At 41.3% G+C, this 21914-nt stretch overlaps 1 protein-coding gene across 2 annotated transcripts in view; it reads right to left on the bottom strand.

The window, feature by feature from the left end:
* The window catches only part of LOC122805531, a 2823268-nt gene that overhangs the window by 1427778 nt on the left and 1373576 nt on the right, over positions 1-21914 (bottom strand). The gene's annotated exons all lie outside the window — the stretch shown is intronic.

Raw genomic sequence — 21914 nt, 5'->3', positions numbered from 1 at the left:
ATCCGAACATCTATTGTTAGGCAAGTTTACTTACACAGCTGTATTACATTCATCACATTTAGCACTGCTGCAGTAGCCTTAATTATATCTGTAGGCTACCCTAGCTTACTACATATGGCAAGTGGAAGGAGAATAGTCCAGGACCCTTGAATAATGGTACTTGCAAACTCTGATCTAGACCTAGAGAAGGAATCAAGCTTATAGTGTTTTATAAAAGTATGTACAGAGGACTGAATTGCAGCTTTCTAGAATACTTCTAGAATGCAACCCTTTCCAAATAGCTATAGATGATGCCAAGGCTCTGGGAGAGGGGGCCTTAACCATTCCTAAAATAGTTTTGTTGTGGTGATATAACAGGGTAATAGCCTTAAACAACCATTTGGAAATATTCAGTTTTGACACAGGTTCTCCCTTCTTCTTACCTTCACAAGAAATGAAAAATGATGTAAAGATCTGAAAGATTTAGTTCTATCAAGATAACACCTGAGTTGTTTGTGGACATCCAAGGTACAGAGTATCCTTTCTCCCTCATTTCTGGATTCAGGAAAGAAAATGGGGAGATGGGCAGTTTGGCCTAAAGTACACTTGGATACAAATTTAGACATAAAGGAAGGATCAGTTCACAAAGAAACCGCCTCTGTAGAAAATTAGGCAAGACTGACTCATCATAACAACTTGCAATGCATATACCCTTCTTGCAGAGGTCAGAACAAGCAGTGAAATTGTTTTCCATGTTAAGAACCTCATGTCAGCCAGATTAGCTAGCCCAAATGGAGCAAGTGCTAGCTTCTCTAACACAAAGTTAAAATCCCAAGGAGAGGCCACCAGTTTTCTTGGAGGCCTCTTAGGCAAAGTTTCTTTCAAAAACAATTTGACATGAGAATGCACTGAAAGAGGAGGATCCATGGGCAGGCGTGCTGAAATGGCCGATAAATGAACTTTGATTGAGGAGTAACAAAGGCAATAGGACAGTAACTCACAAATATTGTAAAACCAGAGAACAACTAGCACTGAACAGATGCAGTTTATGTTGCTGGTATCAAATAGAAAACCTTTTCCATTTGCTAATATATGATTTTCTAGTAGAAGGCTTTCTTGCTTCCTCAATAAACAAGTACTTAAAAGGAATTAAGACCCCATCATCCAGGCAATCGACTGAAGTTGACTGGTGTCAGGATCCATCAAACACCCCTGTGTGAATAGATTCAGTCTGTTAGTCTGTGGGGAAGCTTATGGTAACTGCCCCTGGCCATTTCCAAAATAAGGGAGAACTATAGTTGCCTGGGCCAGAAGGAAGTCACTACAATCATCTTGGAAGATTTCTTCTGAATCTTCAGAAGTACCCTGGATATTAGATGAAAGGGTGGTAAAGCAGACAGGAATATTCCTGTCCAAGGAAAAGAAAAGACATTGGGTTTTCCAGGCCTTCTTGCATGGAGTCCTGGAGCAGAATTTTGCCAGCAGATTGTTTAGAGAGGAGGCAAAAAAGTCTACTTAAGGAACCCCCCCAAAGATTAATCAAATCTTGGCAGACACCCTGATGAAGTTTCCATTTGTGAGGGTCTGCCCTATCCTGCTCAGCTTGCCTGCCACACAGTTTTGCTCTAACGGAATGTAGGATGCCTGTAGAGTGAGACTGTGCTGTGAAGCTATATCCCAAACTAACATGGCTAGTATGCAGAGGGAGTACAATCTGCTTCCCCCTTGCTTGCTATGCACCACATGGCTGTGGTATTGCTGTTAACATCTTGAAGAGGTCCTCGGAACAAAGATGATTCAGACAGCTGAGTGCCTTGATCGGGGCAAACATCTCTTTTATATTTATGTGCTTGCTTCCGTTCTTGGTGTCTCACATACCCTTTATTTGTTTCCCTCCTGAAACTGCTCCCCAAGGAAAGTCTGAGGTGTCTGTGGTGACTGACTTCTTTGGAAAAGGGGTGGAGAAGGGAGGACCTGGATTTAAGGATATCTGTTATCTCCACCAAGTGACTTCTTCCTGACAAACCCAATCATTGGAATATGAAAAATGTAAAGGCTGTTGGTGATGGGACCAAAGAGAATTCACATATCACTGTATCTTTTTCATTTAGAGTCTTGTCAGGGATATTATGAGAATCACAGAAGCCATGAAACCCAAATTCCTGAGGTATTCCCTTGCAGTGATTGAAGTTTGAATGGAAAACCCTAGCAATAGATCTAGATAGAGATCTGTTTTTTTTTCCTGTGGAAGAAAAGCTCTTTGAACTGTGGTGTCTAGTTGACAACACAAAAACACAATCCTGTGAGAAGGAGTCAAGAAAGACTTTTGACTGTTCTCATGGAATCACAACTTGTGTAAAGGATCTCTCACCAAACAGAGAGAGACAGAGATTCTTGACACTTTTGAAAAGGCTATGCAAAGATAAGCAAGTTTTCTGAATATGGAAAATGTGGATAACCTGTAGACTGCAATGACCTATAACTGGTGCTAGACAATTTGTGAATACTCTTGGTGCACTGGACAGTCTAAAGGATAAGGCAGAGATCCAGGCACAAACAAATTAAGAAAACCCTGAAGTCTGGATGAATAGGATTGTGATGATAAGTATCTTTAAGTCTAATGTCATCAGGAAACTTAAATGAGAAAGAAGATGCAACAGCTTGTCAAGTGATATCATTCTGAATTTGTGCACTATCACAAACAGGATTAGGAAATAAAGTTCACAAACTAGTCTCAAAGCATTTTCTTTCTTTGGCACTAAAAACATCCTTGACAAAAAACCTTTCCCACCTTGTCAGAGGGGAAGTGGTTTTATCACTTCCTGGGACAGCATGTGAGGAAGGGCTGGTGGAAACAAAAGATTCTGATCTGGGGGATACGGAATTACCCCTGGAAAGCAGGATTTTCCTCCCATTACTGTCTGTAATCTTGATGAATTATCTTCAGAGCCCATTAGTCTGAAACTATCTGTTGCCAAAGAGAAAAGTGGAAATTCATACTTTTTTTTTCTGGAAGAACAAAAGGGGCTGCCAAAGTGGGAGGGGGATCAAAGTCTCTTAAATAGTCATTCTGAGTTATTAGACTGTTCTTGGTTTCGGGAGTTTCAAGAATTTTTCTTAGAACCCTCTTGCTATTTCTTCTTAAACATGTTTACCTGCATTTTGTTGAGACTGTTTATTATTTTTTTCTTACCAAAATTGGATGAAGAGTTAGAAAATCCCTTGGAGAATTTGGAAAAGGATGGCTGAAAAATCTTATAGATTCCCTGTATTTGCTTGCCCCATTCATCAAGCTTTATGATCACCTCTGTAGCACAGGATCCAAAAACAAAGTCATTATCCAAAGGAGAATTTAAAATCTTATTTTAACATTATCTGGGAGGTTCTGGGAATGCAGCCATGCAAACTTGCTAAAAAGTAGTAGTGGTTATAGTCTTTGAAGATGTATCAATAGCCATTCCCATACTGTAAGCAATGAGTAGTGACTCAAACAATAGAAGAAATGAAATTATTTAAAGCAGATTTTCAGAAGAAGAAACTGCAAACAAAACATTCCCAATATTTCCACAATCAGTCAGGACAAACATTAACATATGCATAACTGTACTATGTTCTTCATCTCACATTGCTGCACTCATATATGGGTAGTAGAATCCCAGCAGAGGATGGCAAAACTATAAAGCATTAGGAGCTGCCAAAATGCCCTGTAAATTGCAGTGGCAAATCAGCCCCTAGATTTAGAGTAAAGTGGAAGGTAGTAATGCTAGAGAAAGTATGCACTGAACTCCAAGTAGCTGCTTCAAAATATCTTTAGTAGCCAAAGCCACACTAGAAACCACTTTAGGCATAAAAGAAGGGTTAGTACACAAAGACACCCCTATCTTGTGGAAATTAAGAGAAAGGCTCAACTGCCATAAGGGCTAATAATTCAGAAAACCCTTCATAGGAGATGGCCCCAAAAAAAAGCAGTCTTCCATGATAAATATTTCAACTCTGCCATGCTGCAGGCTCAAAGGTTGTAGAGTGAGTTTTCTCAACACAAAATTGAGATCCCAAGCAGGAGTAGGAGCTCGGGGTGGGGTCTTTCTTTCTTTTTGCCCCTCCTAAATTATTGCTTAAAAAAGAAGGCTGAAAATAATGGTGGGTCACAGTCAAAGTGAATTGCTATTGCTGCAACCTGAATAGAGGAGAAGGACAAACCTTTGTCCAATAACTCAGTAAGGTATTGAAGCATAACACTTTAATTAGGTTTAGAAACATCAAAGTCCTTTGCTGTACTCCAAAATAAAAATCTCCTCCATTTATTGCGTGAAACTTTTTTTGTACTAGGCTTCTGGCCTCCCTCAAATAACATTCAAAACTTGTTGTGGAAGCTGAGACCCTCAGGGTTTAGAACAGAATATGCCAGGCTGTCAGATGTAGAGAATGAAGTTTGACATTGAGTAAATGACTGTTCTCCTGAGACAGCAGGTGAGAGGAATCGAGCAAAGGGCCAGGGGGCTCCCTGTACCCAGACTTCTCAGGTACCAGTACCCAGTGCTGGCCAGGCTGGAGCTAAAAAAATCAATCATGTGTTGTCCTGTCTGTCTGACCTTCAGCAGTACCTTTGGGAGAGCATCACTTTCCAGCTGTGGATGAAACCTTTTTGTGCAAAACTTTGGCAGCTGGTAATTTAGTGGAGAAGCGAACAGATCTGTGTCCTGAGTTCCCCCCAACACTGTCAATCTCTGAAATAATGAGGATCCCAATTTCCACCTCGGGGGATCCATCCATAATGCTCAACACATCTGCTAAGGAGTTCTGTGCTCTCTGGCAGAAACCTTGCCTGAAGATTTAGCTGTAAACTGAGAGCAGTCTCCCACAAAATCATTGCTTGTCTGCATAGAGGATAAGAATCGTCCCCCTTTTTGTTGATGTACCACACAGACAGTTGTTGTGTTGTCTTTTTTTGACAACCTGCCTGCTGGAAAGAGTAAAATTGGAAAGCTATCAATGCAAATTGGACTGCTAACATCTCCCTTCAAGATTGATATGTAGATGCTGGCAGGCCGCAGGCGATGTCTTCCACCCCATTTTCCATTTAGATGAGCTCCCCAAGCTTGTCTGGGGCATCTCAAATCTTGGCAGTGCTGTGTCCATACATTCTTGAGATACCTACCAGCTTCCTCATATGCAGTTTGGCATTGGGGAAGTACCAATATACAATGAACCCACCCCCCCAAGGGAAGAAGGACTGTCCTTGCTGTCAGCCTGGGACAGAGAGACAATTGGTGGTGGAAAAGAAGTAGATTTTTTTGTTTTGTTTGTCCAAAAGGCCATCTGGGATGCTGATGCCAGAGTCACCTCACACCCAGAAGCACATGTCCTGAGGTACTACTAGACTGTTTATTTTATTTCCCAGGCATCTTAACATTGCATAACATAACACTGCAAGAAGTTACTGATGATGAGAAGTTGGTTCCCTTCTCTGGGCGCAGTAGATAAGCCAAAGGGCAATGCAGAGAAACTGATAATGTAGTTCCCCAGCCAAAAGCATGATACTTCCTGCAACTGGGCCTAGAAGGAACAGAAGGTTAGCTTCCTTGAGATCACCATCCAGATCCAGTGCCCAGCAGAGTAAAGCAGAGCTAAAAGCTGTTGTTTTTTTAACATTTTGAACTTATATGTGTCCAGATATGATAAATAAAATAGATAAATCAAATCGGTTTGTTTCCTTTCTTTGGTAATGGCCCCTATTTGAAGTAGTAGAGAAATTTGTTTGTGAGCCTCTAGTCTTGCTGAGGAGGACGTCGCATGCCTTTGAAAGGAGGCAAGGTATGGAAATAAAACTTGTAACCCTGGTGTATGATATCCAATACCCATTTGTCTTGGGTAATCAACATCAATTTTTCCTTGAAGAGTGCTAACCTTCCCCCAAAAGGTGCTGCCAGGCAGAAGGATCTGGCAGCTGAAAAAAAAAGTCAAGACTGAGAATCATAAGAAGGATACGCCCACCCCTTAGCAGGCCAATTACAGGTGAACCAAACAACACATCAGACTGCAAAGGAGCATCCAAAATCCTTGTCTTAACATGGTCAGATAAATTCTGATCCTTCAGCCAGGCGTGCCTCTGAAAGAAACTGAGCCAGTGGCACAAATCTTGTAATTCCTTACACTCAATGCCTTCCCAGAGCAGCACCACCTTAGACTTCAATTGAAAAGAAGCAAGTTTTGATTCAACATATATGACTGGCAATTCAAAGCCCCTCATAGCTAAGGGTAGAGATGTAGACCTTCTTTCCCCATCTCATCTATCAGCTCTGCTTCTTTATCTTAGAGAGGGGGATGTTTTTTTACAACGCCTTGACACCCTTAGGTCCCTGACTAATAGTTTCTGGGTCCGCCCTAGGACTCTTATAAAGATATTTATGAGCCTCAGGCACCCTGTAATACCTATCGGTTTTAACAGGCAGGGAGCAGAGAGAATCAGGATTAAGTGAAGCCTCTGCAAACACATCTTCCACAACATCCAGAACAGGGGTATAGCCAAGGGCCTATGCTGGGGTAACAGCAAAATTCCCTAAGCCTTTTCGAGAATCAGAGAAGTCCTGACCTTCCCACTTAAAATGTTCCCTCATAGAATGAAGTGTCTCTGAAAAGAAAAATCCTCTGGAGGAGAAGCAGAAGGAGTGGAATCATCTGCATCAGAATCAGAATAAGGAGAGTACTCCTGCAAGTCTTCAGCTGAAGACTCTGAAACATCAAAGCCTGCTCAAAACTTCCCAACTCTGGCTCCACCCTAGGCCTCTTATCAGGAGGGGCAAAGAACCTCTAATCAGAGTAATCAAATCTTCTGCCATTTTAAGCATGTGCTTCTTAGGCACAGACCCTGCTGAACTAGGAGTGACACCAACAGAAGCTAAAACTGGCCTGCCTCTGGGAGAAGCCTTGGAAACAGAAGGAGAGGGCCTAACCCCACTAGGGAAGGGAGGGGAGTACAGTAGCCCTTCAGCCTGATCTGCCTCCGAGGGACCACCTCCTGCAAAATCAAAGTCTCCCCTGAGACTCCAGAGTAGCACAAAGTGACACCCAACAACTCGTGCTCCAAACCCCCCCCAAACAAGCAAGAATGATAATCCCTATTATCTGTTTCCCACAGAAATACAGTTATTCACTTTTTCTGACAAAAAAACAAAATATTCCCCAACGGGTATGCCAACTTGGATTCGGTCTGAAACTCCAAATTAAAGACTGAGGAAATGACGTCGGTCATGCGCTTTTGTACCCTGTCTAAGAAAAATTGAGTAAGAGTTGATATATTAGTTTTCTGTTTGTTTTTGACAAGAAAAATGGGGCCAACAGTGTTATTAATGGCAGCAGCAGATTCCCCAAGGATGGACACAACATTCTAACAAAACAGGGAAGCCTTCCATGTTTCCTCTCCCAGGACAGCCAAGAGTGGCTTTCCCTTGCCCAATGAGGAGACCCCAACTGCTGCAGAGGACATGGCTGACCCCCCAGTCCATTGCAGCTGTAGGTGCTACACCAGAGGGGTCCGGGGTAAAAGATGACTGGCCTGAGGTACAACTAATGGCCATGGAAGAGTCACTCACCTGCAACTGATGAAAATTGCTAGCCTGCTGTGATGGCAAATGCTGTTTGCTTAACTTTTTCTTTTAGTGGTTGGAAGAAGGACTGACCATAGGACCAAGAGATTATTCCATTCAATATGAAAGTGGTGCCTACTTCCATGGGAAAACAAGCAGCAAATGCCAGTAAAAATAAAAAAGTCTTTAAAAGTCATTTTTTTCACATACAACCACAGGAAAATGCACTTTAAAATACTTTGCCAGTCTCACAAAGTAAAATAAACACAATTTCTCCACAGGAAAACAAAAATGATTTTCAGCTACTTTAAACAACTTTCAAACTGATAAAAAAGAGCACTCACATTTAAAAGTAAAGTACAGTCTCATGACAGTCTGTTAAAACACAAACTCCTATCTTTAAAACAACTTTCCTGAAAAGGATACTGTCAATAATAAACAAAATTATTAAATGGAAGTTTTTTCCCCCAAGAGGAACTTCTCTGCCCAACTAGGAACAGCATAAAAAGACTGACAATCCTCAAAAGGCAGCAGTAAACCTCTAAATGGCTTGGCACCCTAACTTGTCTTTTAGTCAGCTCAGCTTGAGCTACCTGACAGTATGGGTGAGGGAAAGGTGCACTAAAGCTTTGGAAGCTGGCCAGCTCTTATATCATTTTTTTAAACACCTTTATGAAATATCACTTGTGACACAGGCAAATTTACATTTATATAAAAGTAATCAAACTGTATTAACAAGTTCACATTTACAAACATTATACTTCACATATATTGCTATATATCATATAACCTAAGCAACATTACATAAACTATTCAACTCCTGCCTTTTTTTAAACAAGACACATCTTTATTAAACCACCACTTATGAGATAGGCAATCATACATTTATATACATAAAAACAAACCACACCGACACAATCCTAGTTGCAAGCATTTTACATCACAAACCATACTGACACACTCCCGTTTGCAAACATTGTATGTCACTTATAATCTATACAATCATTTTCAGTCAAACATTACATAGCTCATTTAAGTCATGCCTTCTTTTAAACCTCATTCCTCTCCATATGCATTGCTCCCACAGTTACCATTTTTGTCCTATGCAGTTTGCTTCTACCCTTTTTAAAGATCTCAATTCCAGTTGTTTTATCTCTGTTACTATTCACTATATTCACTACTTCTAGTACACCTGGCCAGCTGTTATATCTTTGGCAGGAAATAATCCATATAACTACAACCCATATAGCTACGGCTACTAAAGCAGTGATCAATATGATGAACATCAGCATTACCACTACACATACAATGGTGTTTAACTAATGTGGTAGTTAGTTTGCTTATCATACCAAGAAAAAAATTACATTTCATGAAGGTTCAAGAACCTACCACAGAGAAAAGGAACATAATTCTGTAAAAATGGAGGTAACCAGCTGAGGTTGAGAATAGCAAAACTCCCCTTGTGTACCATTCATTCTTAAAGGCACAAAATATGACAATTTGGAAAGGGAAAGGAGGGAGAAATGTTGAACCTGATGAAAAGAAGACAGCACAGATCTATCATTATGGTAAGTACATAACTTTCATATCCGATGCTGTTTTTTTTTATTCAACTTCTTGGATAGATTCCCTAACCACCAACCACCTGGGCGGCATCAAGAAAGGATATTTGTGAGAATGGCATAGCCAAAAGAAGTACAAGCTCTTGATTGAACATCCATTTTGTTATCTAAAACAAAGGTGTGAGAACTGCAGACCAAGTGGGAGAAGCACACATTTCATCAGTAGTTAGACTATGCTGAAAAGCAGTCAAAGTTGCTACAGATCTTGGAGAATGAGCTGTATGCTTTTTAGTTAAGGACAAGCCCAATTTCTCAAACACAAACATAATGCAATTTCTGAGCCATCTAGAAAGAATAAGTTTGGAAACATTTTATCCTAAATTAACTTTGGAAAGGCAACAAATTGATCCAATTGTCTAAAGTCTTTTGTTCTGTGGAGATAGAACCTAAATTGCCTATGAATATCAATCAGATACAAGTGTATTCTCCTTTGCTGGAAAACATCAACAAGAAAGCTGGAAGATTTATAGACTGATTAAGATCAGTTCCAGGTGCCACTTTTGAAAGAAAAGTAAGATTTGTTTTAAGAGAGGCCCTATCTTTATGGAATATTAGGTATGGTGGTTTGCTGGAGGGTGGCAGTTCTGAAATTAATTATTTTTGCAGAAGCAACAGCCATTGCAAAAATAGTTTTCCAGGGTAAAACAATTAGATCTGTTGATGCTGCCGGTTCAGGAGGTGGTTGTGTAAAGGCTTGGAGCATCACAGTAATATCCCATGGTGGGACTGGATCTCTTAAGACCAGAGTAGAAAAATCCCTTTTAAAAAGGTCTTAGAAATTCTCAAAGAGGGTATGGATGTCTGATTATGACCAACATGAAAATTAGAAATAACCACTAATTGTACTTTGACAGCAGAAAAGTGGAAACCTTTTTGGAAAAGACAAAAAAGTCTAGAATTGAGTTAAGGGTTATGAAAAGGGGTCCAATCCTTTGTTTCCTGTACAGAAAACCTTTCCCATTTGCTTAGACTTTCCTTGTACTAGACTTCTGTGAAGCAGTTAGGATATGAATGACTTTGCTTGAAAGCCTGGCATCTCTAGGGACCATTAAAACAGGAGGAATCATGTGGTTAGCTTCAAGGTCTCTGAATTCGAAGAGGATGTCCATTTGGGTGAGGCAGAAGATCTGGGTTGTGTCTCAGTGGCCATGGAGGACATAAGAAGTGAGGCCAAAAATACTGGAAGCAAACTTACTGGGGCCAAAAAGAGGCAATGAGAATGACCATTGCTTTGTACCCTCTGACTTTCTGAATGAGTTTCATTAACAGTGAAAAAGGGGACTGGACCAAAGAGACCAGAAAGTACCTCAGTGACTGACCCTGTGAAGGGATTAGGGAAAACTAACTGCTACATTTGTTTTTCAGGTATGATGTGAAAAGGTCACAGCAAGGTTTGCTCCGATGTCAGAAAATTCAGTTTGCCAATCACTGACTGAGACCATTTGTGAGAAATAAGAATGTTTCTGATTAGTTTCTCTGCTAAAACACTGCAAGTCCCCTGAATATGCATTGCTATTAGAAAGCGATGGGAAGACATCACCCATTGTCACACTCTCATGACTTTTCTGACATAAGGGATACGATGTGCCCCCCCCCTCCTTTTGCTAATGCCCCAGACTACTGTCATGTCATGTCTGTCTGGATGGAGATCACACCTTCTGGTAGAGAGTCTTGGAATGTCTACAACACTAGTAGGACTGCTCTCAACTCTAGAACACTGATGTGAAGTTTGGCCTCTGGATCCATTCAGGAGCCTTGGACAGTCTTCACCTCTTAGTGCTCTCCTCTCTAAAAGGGAACCATCTATGGTAACTGATGCTATAGGAGTGGAAGACAGAACAGGCACCCCTCTGATAATGCCAATGATGTTTACACTATCTGATGTAAGACTTGCATATGGGAGTCAGTCGAATCTGGGTATTTAGAGAATGTGAAACTTGAGACCATTGGACCGACATGGTCCACTGCAGGATTCTCATATGGTATCTGGACATCTGAATTAAAGTGACTGTTGAAACCATAAATCCTAGAAGTCTTAGAATTAGTTTTGCTTGCTTTAATTTCTCCAGGTCCTTTGGGTTTCTAATACCATGACAGGAAGGGACCTCATTCCTAAGTAGAAGTATGATCAAAGTTTGCGAAATTAGTATTGTTTCATTCTTTGACTTTAGCCAAAAGTGCTTTTTGCAGCACCTGTAACATGCCCAGAACAGACTCCTTCTGCAAGTCATATTGAGTAACATGTATTGATAGCATATCTAAATAAGACTCTAAATTATTTTTTATGAGACTCATTACTCCTACTACTACTACTGGAACTGTCTGGGTATCCTTCCTCCACATTGTCCTTGTTTCTGCCTGCAAATCCTGTTATTTCATGATTTTTGTATCTCTGTGCACTCACTGGGTATAGCAATTTCAATGATTGATGCTACTTTTGTCATATTTACATGGATTATTATATCTGTTTTTCTCACATCTACTTTTTAACTGCTGGTAAAGGGTGATCCCATGTAACATAAGCTTCCTCACTCTCTACAATGCTATGTGGCTCATGTTTCCAATGTTTCTCAGCTACTTCAATATTATAATGTTTGCACAATTCCCAATGCAACAGTCTTGCCACATTATTTTTTTTCAGACAACTTTATTGAATTATCACTTGTGACATAGGGAAATTTACATTTATATAAAAGTAATCAAATGACATTAGCATAAAAACATCATACTTCACATATATTGCTATATATCATGCAACCTAAGCAATATTACATAAATTATTCAATTCCTGCCTTTTATTTTAAACAAGAAACATCTTTATTAAACCATCACTTACTACATAGGCAATCATACATTTAAATACATGAAAACAAACAGTACTGACACAACCCTAGTTGCAAGCATTTTACATTACAAATCATACCAACACACTCCCAGGTGCAAACACTGTACTTCACTTATAATCTACCTGATCCTTCTCACTCAGAGGTTACATAGCTTATTTAAGTCCTGCCACCTTTTATACCTCATTCCTCCCTTGTATGTATTCTTCCTACAATTCCCATTTTTTCCTATGTAGTTTGCTCCTACCCTTTTCTAATGATCTCAATTCCAGTTACTTCCAGTATAGTTAGTTTTGACTTTGATTTCCATTTTCTAGTAACTGATTTTCTGGTAGCCACCATTATTAGACAAACCAAGGCCTTACCATGTCTATCAACTCCAATTCTGTATCATAGCGCAGAAAAATCATCTCCCTCGTCAGACCAATCTGGTCACCCAGCATCTCCAACAGTGCATCCTGCAGGGAATCCTTAAAGTCCACCAACTCACTGCACTCCTAGAAAATATGTTCCCAATTACCTCTTTCTTCCCCTTCACACCTGCAACACTTACTGTCAGCTTGAGGCAAAATTCTCTGGAGTCTACTTGGGGTATAAAAATATCTATGTAAACATTTCCAGGCAAAAATCCTAAATTTTCTAGATTTTGTTGCATATTTGGGAGGCATACATATATGCTCCCATTGTTTCATTGTGAATTGCTTATCCAGTCTCTCTTCTCAATCCTTTCTAACCTCCTCTTATTGATTCTTATAGTTACCAAGCAATATTTTCTACGCTCTACTAATTATTCCTTTTTTAATGGCAGCTTATGTTCTAGATTCTAAAAACTCTACCAGTGCTGGTCTTTTGTTTAGGATTCCCCCCATTTCTTTCTCTTTCCCTATACTCTGATATCAATCCCTGGTAGGGAAGGCAATCTGTAATTCTAAATACATTTTTGGCATCTTCCCATTCTATCATCTTTTTCTCTCTAGTTATTTGCTCCCAATACCTTGTTTCCTTTGCCAGTTTTCCCCAATAAATTCTGGCCCCCTCTTGCCTATTGTCTGTATCCCTAATTGCAGTCATCCCTATTGGCAGAATCTCCTTCCTCCATTCCCATGTTGGTTTAGTTCTTAGAATACTTTCTGCTTCTTTATGGATATAATATTCTGCATGATTAATGTTATTCTCCTTAGAGGCCTGCATCCAAAATCCCAATCTCTCCTTGTTTCTTCCCCCATGTTTCATCATCATCCCTTTCCACTTTGAATTATAGTTTTCTACTTGTGCTTTGTACAGATGTCTTAACTGTGTAGCTCTGAAATATGCCTTCAAATTGGGTAATCCCAATCTGCCCTGTTCTACTGAAAGAATCAGCTTATCCCACGTGACTCTTGCCATCTTCCCCTCACAGAGTCCTTCAGCTCTTTAATAATTGCTACCTACAACTTCTCCTCTGGTTGATAAAAATATACTTGACCTGTGTATAAGACTAAAGGGACTAAAAACATTTTAACTGCTTGTAACTTACTATCCATATCCATATAACAAGGATTCCATTTTCTCAGTTTTTGTATTATCTTTTGTTTAGTCTCTTCCCACATATTCTTAGCTGACAGACTAGAATCATTTTTAAGTCATACTCCTAAATATTTAATTTTATCATGTTTCCATAAAAATGGTATTCCAGAACCAGTTCATGTGTGGGTACATCATTTATAGCTATTGCTTTTGTTTTAGCTTCATTAAGTAAAGATTTTAAACTGACTCAAAATGTTCCACAGCACTATAATGTCTTTTTCCTGGTTTTGTCAAGTACAAAATAATATCATCTGTAAATAAAGCCTGCTTCTCTTGACTATCATACCAATTATATCCTTGAATTTCTGAGTCCCTTATTTTCTTTGCCAATGGTTCTAAATATAATGCAAATAATAAAGAGACCCCTGCCTGGTTCCTCTGTTCAAGCAGAAGTTATCAGAGAGGACCTCACCCACTTTAATTTTCGCCTACGATCCCGCATCTATTCTCCTAATCAACCTTATATTTTTTTCTGGAAATGCAAATGCTTCCATTGCTCTGCTCATAAAGTCTCAACTTACTCTGTCAAATGCTTTCTCTGTATCATGACCCACCAAAAACAATGATATTTTCTTGCATTCTGCTTCCCTCTGTGTCATCAATGTTCTGTTAATGTTGTCAAATGTTAGCCTTCCCACCAAAAACCACACTGATCCATATCTATCAGTTTTGGCATTACTTTTGCCATTATTTTAGTCATTATAGACATGACCACTTTATAATCATGGTCTAGTATTGAAATGGGCATGCTGAAGCTGGATCTGATGGATCTTTGCCCTCTTTGGGTATTACAGCTACCACTGCTTTCTTCCAGGACAGCAGTAATTTTCCTCCTCTTAAGATACTGTTAAACAAAGCCTTCCAGATCTTTATCAGTTTTTTTTCCTCATAGCTTCCAAACTTCCAAAGGAATACCATCTATTCCTGGGGATTTTCCTGTAGATTGGTTACACATTACAATTTTTACCTCATCTCCTCCTATCCTAACAGTAAGCCTCAACTACCTCTAATCTTGGCATATTTCATTCTTCCATAAACATTTCATTTTATCTTTTCTTGATTTTCATATTTCTCTGCTTTATAGAGACTCTCATGGAATTTCCGAAATATTTCTAATACCTTTACAGGATCTCTTGTTACCTTCTTTGTTATAGGCTCCCTAAGTTGGGTGAAAGCTCTACTTTCTGTTGCCTGAGTCGTTGTGCTAAAAGTTTTTGCGCTCTAGTGTTATTATGAAAAAACAGCTGCTTACCAGCAATCTTTCTAAGCTCGTGCATATTATCGAGGTAATACATTATTTGACCCTCTTGTTGTTTTGCGAAATTCCCCCTATTCTGCAGTACTTAATATTTGTCAGTCACTCTAAATAATTCTTGTTACTTCTTAACCATAGCTCCCTTTGTTTACTTCCACCCTATTTTTAAATTCCACCTTAATTTTATCCCACTCCCAAGCTATATTTTCAGAAGAAATTTCTGTCTAACAGCTCCTGAATAATCCCCACTACCCATTCCTTAAATTCCTCTCTCTTCAACAGACAGGCGGGAAAGCACCAATGTCTCATTTTTACTTCATTACCCTGAGTTTTTATTTTAGATATTATTGGCACATGATGTGAAATAGTTATTGGGTGGGTATCAAGACCTTCCATTAAATGCACATGTTCCTGTGAAATGTAAATTCTGTCTAGCCTAGCCCAGTTTTTATATCTTGGGGAATAATATGTAAATTCCCTCCGAATTCCTATTACTGAATTCACATCTTTCATGCTAAATATTTTCATACATTTCTTCACAAATCTACCCTCCTTTGTTATATTTTTACTTCTGGGCCCCCCAGATACATCTTCATTGCTGCAAATCAAATTTCAGTCCTCATCTATAAGTAATATTCCTTGCCGAAAAAAAAGAAGTTTTGTACCTCCCATAACATTCCATGTTTGTTGTCCTTCATCTTGCCTTTCTTCTTGCTGGTTGGGGTTGGAGCCGATACCCGGCTCCAACTCAGCCGATATACAATAGCTCAAGAGCTTTTACTGGCTCATGGCTACCCCTTATCCCAACATGCCTAGTGGCAGCTACCCAGATCTCATTTCTAACTGCCCACACTAGATATATGTAATAAGAAAAACAATTTTTTTATTAAGCTCTTATTCCAAGATAGGAAGGAAGAAAGGACAATGTATGGTTAACCAACCTGATATGTCAGCAGGAAACCCAGCCAGTGTAGCAATAAAGAAATCCTCTCGAACCTCCAGGAAGGGGGAAGGAGGGGGGAAGCACGAAGGAAGGTGAGATGAAGGACAATAAACATGGAACATTATGGTAGGTACATAACTTCTTTATGTTATGTTGTCCCATCTCGCCTTCATTGTTGCTGGTTGGGACTGCATCCCCAGCACCTGGTTCTCGGGTGGCTCACTGGAACAAACTCTTCAGGACCATCGAACCAAAGGATGCCCTATTCTGGGAGACCACATCCACTTTGTAATGAGAGATAAAGGTATGAGGATTTGCCATGTCGCTGCTGCACAGTTTGAATCTAAGGGCAATTTAACTTGGAAGGCAACAGAGGTCCTGGAAGCGTCTTTTTACACAAACCATATGAATAAGTGATGGTGTCTGACAGCCATTTTGATAAAGTCACTTTAGAAACCGAATAAACTTACTTATTGTCAGCAAAGGATATAAACAATTGGTCTGATTTTCTGAGGTCTTTGGTTCTGTGTAAATAGAATTGTAATTGTCTATGAACATCCAATTGGTGTAATCTATACTCTGCCTTGTTGCCATAATTTGGGAAGAACACAGGAAGCTCAATGGACTGATTTAAGTTGTACTCAGAACAAACCTTTGGCAAGAAAGTCAAGAATCTTGTGAACAGGAGCCGTAAAAGGATCAATGTTATTACTTTTGGTCCAGTAAGAGAACCTCTTCCAATTGCTAGTGTAAATCCTCCTAGTAGTGAGCTTGTGGGAGGACACTAGGATGTGTTGTACAGCAGGGGAATTGTTTGGGAGCCTGGGTAAGACTGGAAGTGGAGTAACCAAGCAGTCAGCTTGAGAGTTTGAATGGATGGATGAAGCCCTCCTGACTTATGTGTCAGGAGGTCCGGAACTGGGTCCATTATCCAAGGCTACAGCTGAAGATGATGGCGAAGAAATGGAAACCATATTTGATGAGGCCAGTAAGGAGCAATGAGGATGAGTTTGCAACCCAACGATTTTGCTTTCTGAAGTACCTTTGGAATGAGAGGGAAGGATGGAAAAGCATATAGTAGTCCCAGAGGCCAATCGTGAACAAGTGCATCCCTGGGTGACTGTCCTGGAGGGGGATCTAGGGCGAAGTAGCTGCTGCATTTGTTGTTTAGGGGAGTGGCAAAAAGATTGCAGCATGGCTGGCCCCATTTGCAGAAAATCAAGTCCGCAACTTCTTGCTTCAGGGACCACTTGTGAGGCATGAGGATAGCCCTGCTGAGCCTGTCTGCTATCACGGTGGATTTTCCAGGAATGTGCGTTGCAATCAGAAAACATTGGGAAGACATCACCATTGCCATATTTGAAGTGCCTCCCGACACAAGGGGTAAGATCTGGTTCTGCCCTGCTTGTTGATGTACCATACCACTGACATTTTGTCTGTCTGGATTGCAATGGTCCCTGTAGGCAGAGAGTCTTGAAGTGCTTGCAATGCCAGAAGCACCACTCTCATCGCTAGAACACTGATGTGCAAATGGTACTTGTAAGGTTGCCACGTTTCTTGGGCAGTCCATCCCAGATAATGCCCCCCCCCCAATCTGGGAAGTGTCTGTGGTCACTGTGGCTAGTGGATGCGGGTCTAGAAAGGGTCTGTCCAGAATCACCTGGGGGGAGACCAGCCACCTTAGTAGGTCCTTTTTGAAAGATTCCATGATCAAGATCATGTGTGACATTGGCAATTCCTGGAAGGACCACCGAGCAAAAAGAAGCCACTGTAGAATCCACATGTGGAAGCGTGCTAAAGGAACTAGCATAATAGCTGCAGCCATTGAGCCCAGTACTTGTAAGACTTGTCTTGCCTGAACTCTCGTCTTCTTTATGAGAAAGGAAACTTGTTGAGAAATGGTTGACACCCTGTCTAGAGGCAGTTTTGCCATCATGCATCTTGTATCTAAGTCTGCCCCTATAAAGGTAATAGATTAATAAGGCAACAAGGCAGATTTTTTGTAGTTTATAGTGATGCCTAACTGGAAACAAGTTTGGATTGTGTAGTCCCGTGCTTTGATTAGTTGATGCTTGGTGGTGGCAGTGAGCAGCCTGTCATCTAGACATGGAAACACCTGGAACCCTAGACACTGTAGGTGAGCCATGACCACTGCCATACACTTGGTAAACACCTTGGGGGCTGTAGTGAGAACAAAGGGCAGGGACCTGAAATGATAATGACTGGCTCCCAGCTGGAAGCATAGGAATCTTCTTGACTGCCTGTCCATTTTAATATGGTAGTATGCATCCTGGAGATCTATGGAGCACATCCAATTGTCCTGACCCAAGAAGGGAAGAATGGACTGCAGTGTCACCATCTGGAACTTTGTCTTTTTTACCGATTGGTTTAGCTTGCTGAGATCAAGATTGGTCTCCAGTCCCCTGTCTTTTTTGGAACTAAAAAGAACCTTGAGTAAGTTCCGGAACTGATTTGGTCTGCGGGGACTTCCTGAATGGCTGTTTTTTCTAGCAATTTTTGAATCTCTAGGATTGCATGACCTCAAAGACTGGGTGGAACATCTGGGATAGAACATTTGTCTTTTGATGGGGACTGAGAAAAGGGAATTTTGTAACCCCTGGATATTATCAACAGTACCCAAGTTTCACTCGTGATAGATTGCCAGGCTGCTGGGTACAGTGATAATCTGCCCCCAACTGCCTCCATAGGTGGACAGCCGGGCCTCTCTTCAGGAGTGCTGGAAGGGCCTAGCAGAGAAAGTATCTCTGTTGCCCTGCTGTTGTGGATCCCCTCTGCCGCGAGGGTGGCATCTTCCATTGTTGTTTCCCCCCTGCACCTGGTGGAAAAAATCACCAAGTGTGTCAGACGAAGATCCCTGGGATTTTAGGAACCACATTTTTCCACTCCTCTGACCTTTAGGATAGGGTCTAGATGGAGTGGAAAAACAGATCCCTATGGCAGAGAGAGTATTGCCATCCTGTTCACACCTGGTGAGAGTCTCTTTTATCTGAGGCCCAAACAAGGATGAGCCATCAAAGGAGGTGTTGGTAAATGAAGACTTAAAGGGTTCTGCAAATTGACAAAGGCACATCCAGGAGTGTCTGCATAAAGCTACTCCAGTTCCTGCTACCCTACTCACTCCAGCTGTTACATAAGAAATGAGCCTCATGGAGGAGTTTACCATGGAGGTTAATGTTGCAAGCTGGGAAGCTGCCCTGTTCGCAACTCCCTCAGCTGTAGGATCTTGCTGGGTATCTCCTAGCTCCTTCACGAGATCCCTCTGAAATCATGTGAAATGTGACATGTAATTCAGTGATCTGAGAGTAAAAGATGCTGAAAAAAACATATGCTTCTCATACCTGCCCATTGTACGAGACTCTTTGTTCGGCGGATGGACAGATGAAGAAGATTCCGCAAGTTCCTTCTTGGTGGCTGCTACCACCACCATGGCATCAACAGGGACTCCTTTGGATAGGAAAGACGTATCTTCTGGAGCTGTAATAAATTTGTTAGGTCTCCTCAGAACAGGTTCCATGGTATCTGGAGTGCTCCACGCCTTTCGACTCACTATAGACAAATATGGGTTGAAATGCAGAGAACCAAGAGGTGGAGGGTCCGGGACCAAATGCGTCCAGGTATACAGACCCATCCTCAGAAGGGCTAGGGACTTCTGTCTAATGATTTCCAAGATGTCTGAAAAGGAGACATCCTCAGAGGGGGACAGTGGGGACCCTTCCGACTCATCCAAATCCGTATCCAAAGTGATAGACTCAGGGGAGTCTAGATGCTTCATCTTACACTTTTTCTCCTCTGAATGTTCTGGGGTGGTTTTGGAAGAAGTGGGGTCACCCAGTGGGGCATCCTGGGGCAGAGGTTCCCTACATTGGCAGGAGGAGGAGGGACAAAAGCAGGCACAGTCACTGAGGAGGAAGGAGCCAATGGAGCCAAGGATGGAGTAGTCTCAGGAGACACCACGCTCCTCATCACCTCGGAGGCACCACAGCCCCGAGTCAAAAGAGCCGTCAGATCTCTTCGAACCAGGAGCGAAGGCTCTGAGGCTGATGTAGGAGTTGAGCTCACCTGCGCCGAAGCTCAGAGAGGGAGAGTGGGGTCGGACAAGGGTCCAATGCCACTTCCCCCCTCGAAGCTGGCAAGAGAGCTTTGGCATCCAGACCCCTCGACAGACTGAGACATTGAGGAGATCAGAGCGGTCTTAGGAACCGATAAGGAAGAAGAAACCACAGCCGATGGCTCCACCACCACAACCTCCATGCACTTCGGCTCCAAGCTCAAGAGAGTCAGAGGAGAAATTGATGGAGAAGCTGGGAGGGCCGAAGGAGCCAAATCTTTATGGGCTGGGCTCAAGAGTAATTTAGCAAGTGCCTGTGACTTGAGGAGCCTGTTGACCACTCTCTCCATGTCGTGATCTGAAAGTCTGGAGGACCAAGAATAGTGGGAAGAGGACCGGTGACTGCCCACTCCAGGTTTCAGCAGAGGAGATTGTGGAGTGGAGCATACCGGCTCCAAAGAGGGAGACCGATCTCTTATGGATCCAGACCTGTTCCGAGGGCACAGATGGAGCCGCCAGAGACTTAACTTTGTTGGAGCCAATGCTGGGGGCCGACAGAGCCAAAGGCTTCTCAGTACTTTTGTCTATTCTGAGCTCAGAACTGATGGCTTGGAGTGTTTCACGGCTGAAGACCCTGAGACGAGGCATTTTGAAGGTTCTTCAGGAGGCCACGTAAGATAAGCTTATTTTTTCTCTCCTGCAGGACTCTGGAACTGAAAGCATGATAGATTGAGCAAGAGTCCTGCAGGTGAACACCCCTAAACAATAAACTCAACTCGTGTGCCTGTCCATAAGGGACATTTTCTGGCAACATGAGTCACATTTTTTAAACCCAGAGGGTTTTGACTCTTTAGACATGGCGAGCACTAGTCAGCACAAAAGTTTGCACAGAGAAAAAAGAGAAAACTATCACTCACTGCCTACAACAAGTAGAAGCAAACAGGCTGATAACACAAAAGGAAAAGAAAAACTTAATATTCTTTTCTTTTTTTTTTTGAAAGGAAGAAAAAGGGAAGGGGGAGAGCCTCTAACTTAAACGGCGACTCCCCTGATGGGAGAGCCTCTAACTTAAATGGCAATCCCAGAAAAAAGGGGAGAAAAGGGAAGAACCCTCTAATTTAAACAGGCTCTAAGGGGAAAGCAGGCCTGACAGAGAAAACGATGGCCAAAAACACCACAACAAGCAGAGAAAGGGGTCATTAGACTAACAAGGAAAGATATATACTCTAATGAGTCAATATAACCAGTAAATTTATGAAAAAATTAACAATAACTAGAAAAAGTACAAAGTACTTTGCCTGAGCCAGTATTCAGCAATCTCAATGCTGCAAGCGGCAAATAAGATCTGGGTAGCTGCCGCTAGGCATGTTGGGATAAGGGGCAGTCTTGAGCTAGTAAAAGCTCTCGAGCTATTGTATATCGGCCAAGTCAGAGCCAAGGATCAGCTCCGAACCCAACCAGCAAGAACGAAGGTGAGATGGGACAACATAACATCTGATTATTTCTCCCAGAATTGTCTTAAGCTCCATTATAGCAGTTTTAGGTGGAATGTAAATACATGCTAGTGTAATTCTCCTCCCTTGCCAATAGGTCCTTAGCACTACAAATCTGCCATTATTATCTTTTTTAATCTTCTTCTTTCACAATTGAAGCTCCTCTTGCAATTAATACATGCACTCCTCTTTTCCTTTGTCCCAGGTATTCCACTGAATAACCATCCTGAAAACCTTTCTTTATCAAATTCACATGTTCAGTCCTTTCTGAGTGTGTCTCCTGTAACATACATACATACAAATATTTCAAGCACGGGCATTAATGCCCTTCTAGCTTGCCAATATACAAAAACACTTCTTCCCATAATAAGTGTCCAGGCTGTTCTTAAAAATATCTAAATTAGTACTTGCTTTAATGTAATTTGGTAGTCTGTTCCATGCATCAGCTAGTTTGTCAGAGAACCAATTAGTACACTTTTTATTCCTATAAAATCTTCTACATAAGTTGTCTGATGATTCTCTAGTACTTTTTAATAACCCCAAACATTCCCAGAGGTA

The sequence above is a fragment of the Protopterus annectens genome, chromosome 6.part1, assembly GCF_019279795.1.
Source record: "Protopterus annectens isolate FY-2018-M chromosome 6.part1, PAN1.0, whole genome shotgun sequence".
Taxonomy (NCBI): Eukaryota; Metazoa; Chordata; order Ceratodontiformes; family Protopteridae; genus Protopterus; species Protopterus annectens.
The sequence above is the reverse complement of the archived record's forward strand: the minus strand, read 5'-3'. Positions and strand labels throughout refer to the sequence as shown.